The following is a 7,132-nucleotide window of genomic DNA, read 5'->3' on the forward strand; positions in this document are numbered from 1 at the left end:
GAGGAAAGGAATATGTGGAAAAGACTGATAAGGAGAAGGGACAGGATGATAGGACATCTGCTAAGACATGAGGGAATGACTTCCATGGTACTAGAGGGAGCTGTAGAGGGCAAAAACTGTAGAGGAAGACAGAGATTGGAATACGTCAAGCAAATAATTGAGGACGTAGGTTGCAAGTGCTCCTCTGAGATGAAGAGGTTAGCACAGGAAAGGAATTTGTGGCGGGCCGCATCAAACCAGTCAGTAGGGTGATGACCCAAAAAAAAAAAATAACAACGTATGTGGCTGAGAATCCTACTTATCTACTGGGAACAAGCTTTTAGTACTCTTTTGAAAATTTTATTATCAGAGGTTCTAATCTTAGACATGATGCACAGACTTCTGGACTTTTTAATAACTTTTCTTTGTTCAGTGCGTAGTTATTATAATGTTTCACTGTTTCTGGATCATTACTTCTCCTAGCTATAAGATATATTTTTATTTTCTGTTGACAAGGTATTTTTATTCCTGTACCACATTACTTAATCTTATCTAGAAGGCTATGAGCCTTAGTAAGCCATGGCTTTTTATATGGATTCTTCCAGATGTATTTCACTGTTCTCTTAGGGAAACTGTTTTCAAATATATTCACAAAGGTATAATAAAATATGTAAAATGTAAATTAGCATCAAGTTCCCTGTACACCTTATCCCAGTCTAACAGTTGCAATCTTTCTGTAAAATTAGCAGTTGTTAAATTGTTACTTGAAGCATTATTTTGGAGGACTGTTTTGCATTACTGTATGGTGTGATGTATTATACTGTAACTACCTATGCATCATGAACAGACAGACCATTCTTAACAGGGAAAGTATTTATTTGATTAAATTTATCTTGATGTATAAAAACATCATCTATCAGTGTGCTGCTTTCTTGTACCACCTGAGTAGGATAATCAATAAGTGATGTCAAATTGAAAGAACCAAGTAGTACTTCTAGGTCAAGCTTTGTATTGGACTCTTTCAGAAAATCAGCATTGAAATCACCACTGACAGATAACATGACAAAGAATCCAAGTTTATCAAAAATAGCTGAAAATTTCCCAGTGGGGACCTATACACAGCTACAATTATATAAGTACTATTATGTAGTTTAAGGTCACATGCACACGCTTCTATATGTTGCTGTATACAGAATTTTTTTTTTAAGTTTTTCACACTGTGATAAATTTTAACTTATATGGCAACTCTTCCTCTCTTCACAGTGTCTCTGCTTAGATGTGCTGAAAGCTTATATCCACCTACATTTACCTTTGCCATAATTGTGACTATGTTCAGACAGGCATGGTACATTTGTTCCACCTCAGTTTCTAAATCTTTTAAACAGACAAGAAACTCATCTACTTTGTTTTGTAATACCCTGATAGTCTGACGCAATAGACTACCATTATTATTCACTGTGCTTTTATGGGAATCTTGTGACATACTAATATTATTTTCACTGTACTTTTACAAGAATCTGGTGATATTTTAACATATCTAGTACCTGCCTGTCTGAGCTTCTCATAAAGCTTAATTTCATTCAATGTTGAATCACTGGAAACTGATCTTAGTCTAAAAAATAGGTACTCCCATGAGTTTCAATGCCCCTCCCCCCTTCTTAAAAATTTTGCTGTTATCCCAGCGAATTTACCCTCCCCTATCCTATTGAGATGCAGGCCATGTCTTGTGAAGTCCCACCTACCATTACCATCAATAGGAATCCTATGCCTGACAAAGTAGCTACCTGAAGCAGCTGATCTAGCTCCATATTGACCCTCCCGATGATGATGTCCAATTGGGGTCAATCATACTGCACGAAAACAGGATCCAAGCCAACATTTGTATGGTCCGTTGCAGACACTATTTTTACCAGGTCACACTCAATATTGTAGCTCTGATCATTATCAATACAGTCTCCCACTTCACCAACTATCACAACGTGACCCTGATTTGTAAAAACCTTGCACAATAATCCTACATCATTTATCACTTGGCTAAAATATGCAGTGGGCTTAAAAAGCTTGTGACCTGGTACCTGTCACCTGATTTCTCCTGCACGATCTGGTTCACACCTCTTCCATGATGATCTTTAGTCAAAATTTAAGTAGAACTGAGGGCATTTTGATCAGTAGTGAAAGGTGCTACCGTAGGCCATGAGTGCATGTGAGAGGGATTGAAATTGAAGGCAGCAAAGTGAAAGTAGAAATTCTTGACTCTGTTTTCAACTGTTCCTTTACAAAGGAAAACCCAGGAGAATTGCCACAGTTTAATCCTTGTATCACTGAAAAGATGAGTGAAGTAACTGCTATGTCAATGGCGTTGTGATATTGCTGAAATTGTTAAAATTACACAAAGATTCAGGACTTGATGGAACCCCTATCAGAGTCCATCCTGAATTTGTGGCTCAGTTAGCCCCTCCTTCAACTATAATCATTCATAGAGCTGTTGAGAGCACCACATCCAGTACTCGGAAGAAAGCACAGGTACCTGTCTACAAGAAGTGTATTAGATGTGATCTACAAATCCATTGCTGTATATCACTGATACAATTTCTTTTGTAGAATCTTAGAAAATATTCTGAACTCGTGATCTCAAATGTAACGAGCTATCTTGCAGAGAATGACCTTCTCCATGCCAACTGACATGAAATCCGAAAACATTGATCATGTGTTACCTAAGTCACACTTTTCTCACATGACATACAGAAAGGTATGGATCAAGGCAGTCAGGTAGATACAGTATTCCTCAATTTCTGAAAAGCATTTCACTCAGAACCATATCTATGCTTGTTATCAAAAGTATGACTATATGGGGTGACTGGATTAAAAATTTCATGGTAGGGAGAGCACAGCCAGTTAAATTAGATGGAGAGTCAATGATAGATGTAGAAGTAACTCTGGGTGTGCAATAGGGAACTCTGCTGAGATCCTTGCTGTGTATTAATGCCTGTATAGACAATATTAATAATAACTTCACACTTTTTGGAGATGATACATTTATCTATAATGAAGTAATTTCTGATAGAAGCTGCACAAATATTCAATCAGATCTTGATAAGATTTTAAAGTGATGAAAAGATTAGCAACTTGCTTTAAATGTTCAGAAATTTAAAACTGTCCACTTCACTAAAAAAAGTATCCAATGACTATAATATCAATGAGCTGCAGTTGGAACTGGACAAGTCATACTGGGGTGTAACACTTTGTAATGATATGAAATGCAGTGATCACATGGGCTTAGTAGTGGGTTATAGATGTACAGACATTGGTTTATTGATAGAGTGCTAGGAAAACAGAATCAGTATACATAGGTGATTGCTTACAGATTACTTGTGTAATCCATCCTACAAAATTGCTCAAGAGTGTGAGACATGTAGGCCAACCACACAGGACTAGGAGGGGTATTGAACATATACACAGAAGGACAGCATAAATGGTCACAGGTTTGTTTGACCCATCTGAGAGTGACAAGGAGATGCTGAAGAAACTAAAATGGCAGACTCTCAAAGACAGTTCTAAATCACCCCAAAAAGTCTACTTACCCACTTTCAGGCTCTTGAAAACAGATGTAAGCTATCCCAAAAGGGCCTTTTACTAGGTTTCAAATCCAGATTTAAATGACAATGTCAGGAATATATTAGAACTCCCTATGTATTGATCCTGTAAAGATCATGAGAGTCAGGTTAGATTAATAAACTACTGCATTCACAGAGGCATTCAAACAACCATTCTCTCAACACTCCATATATGAATGGAATGAGAAAAAGTCCGAACAACTGGTATAGTAGGATATGCCTCTGCCATGCACTTCACAGTGGTTTGCAGATTACAAATGCAGATGAACATGCAGACTTCTCAAGAAGCATGTAAATCTTCTGTCTGTCTATAACAGTGGTATATCCGTGCCAAATTTTGTATTAAAATTAATCAATATGAATCCAACAACCTGAAATCACCTTGAATCTAACCATGATGAATGAGTCTGGACCACTAGAACTCTTCCTCCCCTAGTCCAAGCCTGTTTACATACTGAGGAGATTACAGGGAAGATCATTAGAATTCTTACACCAAATAGTTGTAGCATCACATTCCCACTGAAATTGTCTATGGTACATGTAATAATTGGCATTGCCATAATTCTATTTGGTAAACAGAAACAGTAAACCTCAGTAAATTTCTAGGAATGTGAATCTGAGAAAATCTAAAGAGGGATAAGGATGTCAACATCATCAATAAAAGATTGAATACCATCTGCTACTGAGTGTGAGACCTGTATGAGATTCTCACTAGCTGCATGACACAGCAAATGATAAACAATGTATAGTATACACAGGTGGGATCACTGTCAAAGTTTGGTATTTTTGTTTGTGGCAGCTCATCTGCCAGCAGAAGTAGCTTTATTGTCCCAAGATGAACTGTAAGGGCCATAGGGAATGCTAAGTACTAGAGGCTTAAGCAAGCTATTGTTTAAGAACCTGCAATTTCTACTACTACCTTGCTTATATATTTTGGAAGTTACATATTTCAATAAGAAAATAATGAACACAGAAGACCAGATAGTGTATAAAAATGAATCAGTTCTTGAACATAATACATGACACAAAATGGAACTGCGTAGTGAATAATATGCAAAAACAAAACTGTGGCAAGATGGGCTTCTATATGCAGGGAGAAAACTTCAGAACAACTTAGCACATTGCATAAAAAACAAAATACTGTAATGAATCTTAAATTGGCTCTAAAATGTATCTTTCAAATAAATTGTACTACATTGTTGATGAAAATACACTAGAGGTGGCAGTAGTGTGTGTGAGGTGTGCTTGCCTATAATTACATGAATATGTGTGTGTGTGTTTCCTTTTATGAGGAATGTTTTGGCTGAAAGGTAATGTTTAAGCATGTCTTCATTGTGCCTGTCTGCAACTAAACATGTCATCTTTACAGTGAGAAGCAACCTATCTTCCTCTTATATTGTTGTTTGTATAAATTCAGACTTCGTAAGTACACTACATGTATCAGTAAGAATTTGCATGTAAAATGAGCAAGAAAAACAAAACATTAAGAACATGTGAGTCATTATGGAAGGAATTAGGGATGAGGGAAATTTTAAGTCACAATTAAAAAATTAATTATTAAGTAACTATTTTTATATCACAGAGAAATATTTTGAAATCCTGAATCACTAATAAACACTTGTATTTTTTTTATTGTCATCAATCATGCTGTTTGCACTGTAAATTTCTTATTTTGTTTGTTTACTGTTTTAACTCTAATTGATGTGATAAATGTGTTTCTCAAAGTGTACTGCATCTATGCCAAATCATTATCTACTTGTTCAGAGAGCATATATGGTATAAGACCAATATTTTGCTTCATTGTGTCATTTTCTAAACTTTTGTAAAATGTTAATTTTATATTAATTGCATTAATTTGTAGAGCCATGCTGTGCATATTCTGTCCAGTACTATGACAATTCCTATATCATGTAAGTGATGCAAAGGACGCTAATAAACCACATCAAATTAAATTAGTGGTGAAACAGATGCTCCACATGTGACATATATGGCCTGTCAACTTTTGTGCTAGAAATATAATGGATTTAATATCGTATCAGCTTTGCACACATATAAATTGGATATTTAAGTGATCATTTTCCAGACTGTCTTACAAACACTGCGTTGATTTCCCTCTATAAAACAGGTGACTTTTTTTTAACGGGTACTTATTTTCTCCAAAGCAATTGAGTATTACATAAAACAGCATATTTCTGAGCAGTTGGCAGATAATTTCTAGATAATGTCTGAGTATGTTTCAGCTCCTAACAGTCAACACTGCTGAAAGTGTTATTTCTTTTATGCAGACCTCTTTTGAATGAAAATGATGTATCTTTATGGAGTATGTAGGCTTTCATGATATGTTTATGAGCGTAGCTACATTCTAGCCATTTAGAGATCACTAACAGCATACTACCAGAGTTTAATAGTACTCATGTAAATAATGATAAACAAATTCATTTTATTTAGCTACACAGGCTACAAGTTTTTAATAAATATTTGTTTATGGAATGGAAGAAATTGGCCAAAAGAAATATTGTAAAGCAAGGTTTAAATTTTACTGTGGTAACTATCTGAACCCCTCTCCCGAATGAATGAGCTGTGGAAGCGACACAAGTGGTTTACCACAGTTGCAACTATAATGGTGGGGAATCTGTGGAGAGGCCAGACTAACCTGTGCTTGCTGAAGAGCGGCAGCAACCTTTTCAGTAGTTGCAACACTGTGGATGGTTGACCAGCTTGATGTTGTAATGTAGCCTCACTGTGCTGGTGCTGCAAATGGCTGAAAGCAAGGGAAAACTACAGCCCTAATTATTCTTCCCAACAGCATGCTGCTCTGCTGAATTGCTAAATGATAATGGCACCCTCTTGAGTAAAATTTCCAGAGGAAAAACAGTTCTCCAGTTGGATTTGCAGGCAGGGACTATACAAGAGGATGTTGTCATCAGGAATAATGAAACTGTACTTTTACAGGTCAGAGTGTGGAATGTTACATCCCCTAATCAGGTAGGTAGACTGGAGAGTTTAGAAAGGGAAATGGATAGGTTGAAGTTACATACTGTGTGAATTAGTGAAGTGTAGTGGCAGGAAGAACACAGTTTCTGGTCAGGTCAGTACAGGGTTCCAGAACGAAATGTTCACACTGCAGTAGAGTGTGCAATGATTCCAAACTTCCTGCCAGACCGAGATTTGAACTCAGGACCTTTGCTTTTTGAGGGCAAGTGCTCTACCAACTGAGCTACCCAGGCATGACTCATGACATGTCCTTAAAGCTTTACTTCCACCAGTGCCTCCTCTTCTTCCTTCCCACTTTCAGAGAAGCTCTTCTGTGAAACTTGCAGGACTAGCACTCCTGGAAGGAAGGCTATTGTGGTGATATGACTTAGCCACAACCTGGGGGATGTTTCCAGAATGATATTTTCACTCTGCAGTGAAGTATTCACTGTTATGACGTTCCCTGGCCGATTAATACTGTGTGCTGGACCAAGACTCAGAATTGGGACATTTGCAGGTAAGTGCTCTGTTGGCTGAGCTACCCAAGCACAGCTCATGACCCGCCC

At 37.1% G+C, this 7,132-nt stretch overlaps 1 non-coding gene across 1 annotated transcript; it reads right to left on the reverse strand.

Annotated features, from left to right (window-relative positions):
• Positions 1–6,746: 6,746 nt before the first annotated feature.
• On the reverse strand, positions 6,747–6,821 carry Trnal-caa. The gene has a single exon. It is a non-coding gene; the product is annotated as a tRNA-Leu (tRNA).
• Between the last annotated feature and the right edge of the window lie 311 nt (positions 6,822–7,132).

The sequence above is a fragment of the Schistocerca americana genome, chromosome 1 (assembly GCF_021461395.2).
Source record: "Schistocerca americana isolate TAMUIC-IGC-003095 chromosome 1, iqSchAmer2.1, whole genome shotgun sequence".
NCBI classification, from domain to species: Eukaryota; Metazoa; Arthropoda; class Insecta; order Orthoptera; family Acrididae; genus Schistocerca; species Schistocerca americana.